Here is a 4723-nt window from a genome sequence, read left to right as displayed (position 1 = left end):
AATATTAAATTAATATATTTATATCAAAATATGTTATTATTAATCTCATATCATTATTATATACAAAATACAAATTAAAAACACTATATTATACTAAATATGTTAATGAAAATATTTTATTCAAACATGTTAATGAATATATACTATACAAATAGTAAATTTTAAATAAAAATTTTGCTTTGATATGGATTAGTATCATAGTGGATCTGACACTAAAATAAATAAGATAAAAACAATAAATAAAATAATTAATAGCATAAATTAATTTAAATTTGTAGAAATTACAATTAATTTACACTTTTCTTAAGGGGTAGGGTGTGGTGCCCATGACCTACATCATTGTTTGATATGACAAGTCATTGCATAAAATAACAAAACAATTGTGACATAATTTATTGAATGCACATTTGTCGCTTTGTCGTTTTGACTTTGATCATATTACACTTTTATATTTTGTTTGACTCACGCCGTTATGATTGTGCACTCGTAACATGATGCGCGAGCCAAACGTTTTATCATATGTGGTCATTGTACGGTAGTAACACAAATTCCTTTAGAGAAATGTTAAACCTTATGAATAACACTTATAATAATATATATAAGTAAAAATGCATAAGAAATAGATAACATATGTTAGAATAGTATAATAGATACTATGAATATCTTACATGTAAAAATCATATACTTTATCAAAAATTGGGAGTAACCAATGCATTGATTGGTTACTCAAGAATATATAGGAAATAAATAATAAGTTTAGTACATAAGAATATTTTGTATAAATAGAGTAAGATTTTACAAATAAATAAGATTCTTTTAGATTCTTTTGCAAAGGCAACAAGAATAAACTATATGTTATTTTGAATCTCTGGTTATATGCGGCATATCTGCTGGTAATACCATTAAGGCGGCTGAAGAGCTTAGAAAGTACTTAAAGGCGGCTGAAGAGCTCAGATTAATACTTATCCTTGCTAGGTCGAAACCTTTTGGGGCTCTTAATTACAATCCCTTAGCAATCCTGTCAAGTTAATACATATCAATGTATTGTATTAAGAACCGTGCATGGCAATCCTGAAGCTACACATCTTTGCATGGCATATTCAAAGCAAGACATCTTTACAATTATATTATGAACATCCTTAATAATATCATTACATGGCGATCCTGCCATCATTGGTAATAACATTACAATATGTAAAGCGCCTTTTTTGGGTGCAATTTTACAAAGAAGCTATGCAAATGTTTCTCTACAAGTTCGCTAATCGCGTTAAGGAAAAGCTGAACAATATTATTGTTCATATTTCCTATAATTCAAATTTTTAAGGTGAATTTTTTTTCTTTTTTTTGCCGATAATGGCGTGTCTTTTTATGACGAAAGAAACTATTTAAAAGTTAGACCGATTCGAATAGCAAAGAAAGGCAAAGACAAAAATTTTTTATTTAATTTATTGAAATTTGGCTGACCATACAACGCTGTTTCGAGTATTGCCAAGTACTCTTCATCAGTGGTCTTTGGAAATAATCGAAATTTTATTTAATTAGTTTATAGTCCGTATATAATTTGTTTGGACTGCAAGTGCCAGGCTTAGAACTCGTGCCTGTCAAATTAGAAGCGATGACTAATCGTGTTTATCCAAAAGACGCCAACGCTGCACAAACTTTCAATGCTCAAGTTCCAGGTTTTATTGTCACTTATTTATATTTAATTAGTGACACCAACCAAAGCATTTGCCGTGCTTTAAATTAGAACGAGCTTATAAACTACAGCTTTATTTGGAAACACAAGTTCAACGAATTAAAAGTTAATCTTTGAGCTTGCCTATTTTTGTTTCAAAGCTATTCTTTTTGTAGAGACATCTGTTATGCACATTTTTTTAACTTACTATATGTAAAGCGCCTTTTTTGGGTGCAATTTTACAAAGAAGCTATGCAAATGTTTCTCTACAAGTTCGCTAATCGCGTTAAGGAAAAGCTGAACAATATTATTGTTCATATATCCCATAATTCTAATTTTTAAGGTAAATTTTTTTTCTTTTTTTTTGCCGATAATGGCGTGTCTTTTTATGACGCAAGAAACTATTTAAAAGTTAGATCGATTCGAATAGCAAAGAAAGGCAAAGACAAAAATTTTTTATTTAATATATTGAAATTTGGCTGACCACATACAACGCTGTTTCGAGTATTGCCAAGTACTCTTCATCAGTGGTCTTTGGAAATAATCGAATTTTTATTTAATTAGTTTATAGTCCGTATACAATTTGTTTGGACTGCAAGTGCCAGGCTTAGAACTCGTGCCTGTCAAATTAGAAGCGATGACTAATCGTGTTTATCCAAAACAAGCCAAGGCTGCACAAACTTTCAATGCTCAAGTTCCAGGTTTTATTGTCACTTATTTTTATTTAATTAGTGACACCAACCAAAGCACTTGCCGTGCTTTAAATTAGAACGAGCTTATAAACTACAGCTTTATTTTGGAAACACAAGTTCAACGAATTGAAAGTTAACTTTTGGGTTCGCCTATTCTTTATTTTTTCAAAGCTACTCTTTTTGTAGAAACATTTTGTAATGCATATTGTTTTACTTACTATATGTAAAGCGACCATTCTAGTGCTTTTTACAAAGAAGCTATGCTATGTTGTTCTACAAACCCGTTTTCGCGGTTTAGGAAAAGCTGAACAATATTATATTTTAACATATTGTTCTTATTTTTTACAAGTCTAATTTTTGAATAAAGTGTTTGTGTTGCTGTAAAGCTAGACTTTCTTTGTATAATGACAAAGAAGCTTTATTAAAATTTAGAGGGGTTTTTTGAATAGCAAAGAAAGAAATAAAGGACAAACACAAAAATTTATTTTAATTTTATTGAAGTTTGGCTGACCATACAACGCTGTTTCGAGTATTGCCAAGTACTTTTCATCAGTGGTCTTTGGAATAATCGAATTTTTATTTAATTAGTTTATAGTCCGTATATAATTTTGTTTGGACTGCAAGTGCCAGGCTTAGAACTCGTGCCTGTCAAATTAGAAGCGATGACTAATCGTGTTTATCCACAAGAAGCCAAGGCTGCACAAACTTTCAATGCTCAAGTTCCAGGTTTTATTGTCACTTATTTTTATTTAATTAGTGACACCAACCAAAGCACTTGCCGTGCTTTAAATTAGAACGATTCTTATAACTACAGCTTTATTTGGAAACACAAGTTCAACGAATTGAAAGTTAATCTTTGAGCTTGCCTATTTTTGTTTCAAAGCTATTCTTTTTGTAGAGACATCTGTTATGCATATTTTTTTAACTTACTATATGTAAAGCGCCTTTTTTGGGTGCAATTTTTCAAAGAAGCTATGCAAATGTTTCTCTACAAGTTCGCTAATCACGTTAAGGAAAAGCTGAACAATATTATTGTTCATATATCCTATAATTCTAATTTTTAAGGTAAATTTTTTTTCTTTTTTTTGCCGATAATGGCGTGTGTTTTTATGACGAAAGAAACTATTTAAAAGTTAGACCGATTCGAATAGCAAAGAAAGGCAAAGACCCAAATTTTTTTATTTAATTTATTGAAATTTGGCTGACCATACAACGCTGTTTCGAGTATTGCCAAGTACTCTTCATCAGTGGTCTTTGGAAATAATCGAATTTTTATTTAATTAGTTTATAGTCCGTATATAATTTGTTTGGACTGCAAGTGCCAGGCTTAGAACTCGTGCCTGTCAAATTAGAAGCGATGACTAATCGTGTTTATCCACAAGAAGCCAAGGCTGCACAAACTTTCAATGCTCAAGTTCCAGGTTTTATTGTCACTTATTTTTATTTAATTAGTGACACCAACCAAAGCACTTGCCGTGCTTTAAATTAGAACGAGCTTATAAACTACAGCTTTATTTGGAAACACAAGTTCAACGAATTGAAAGTTAATCTTTGAGCTTGCCTATTTTTGTTTCAAAGCTATTTTTTTTGTAGAGACATCTGTTATGCATATTTTTTTAACTTACTATATGTAAAGCGCCTTTTTTGGATGCAATTTTACAAAGAAGATATGCAAATGTTTCTCTACAAGTTCGCTAATCGCGTTAAGGAAAAGCTGAACAATATTATTGTTCATATATCCTATAATTCTAATTTTTAAGGTAAATTTTTTTTCTTTTTTTTGCCGATAATGGCGTGTCTTTTTATGACGAAAGAAACTATTTAAAAGTTAGACCGATTCGAATAGCAAAGAAAGGCAAAGACAAAAGTTTTTTATTTAATTTATTGAAATTTGGCTGACCATACAACGCTGTTTCGAGTATTGCCAAGTACTCTTCATCAGTGGTCTTTGGAAATAATCGAATTTTTATTTAATTAGTTTATAGTCCGTATATAATTTGTTTGGACTGCAAGTGCCAGGCTTAGAACTCGTGCCTGTCAAATTAGAAGCGATGACTAATCGTGTTTATCCACAAGAAGCCAAGGCTGCACAAACTTTCAATGCTCAAGTTCCAGGTTTTATTGTCACTTATTTTTATTTAATTAGTGACACCAACCAAAGCACTTGCCGTGCTTTAAATTAGAACGAGCTTATAAACTACAGCTTTATTTGGAAACACAAGTTCAACAATTTGAAAGTTAATCTTTGAGCTTGCCTATTTTTGTTTCAAAGCTATTCTTTTTGTAGAGACATCTGATATGCATATTTTTTTAACTTACTATATGTAAAGCGCCTTTTTTGGGTGCAATTTTACAA

This window comes from Teleopsis dalmanni, chromosome 1, assembly GCF_002237135.1.
Source record: "Teleopsis dalmanni isolate 2A chromosome 1, ASM223713v2, whole genome shotgun sequence".
NCBI classification, from domain to species: Eukaryota; Metazoa; Arthropoda; class Insecta; order Diptera; family Diopsidae; genus Teleopsis; species Teleopsis dalmanni.
Note: the sequence above shows the minus strand (reverse complement) of the source record.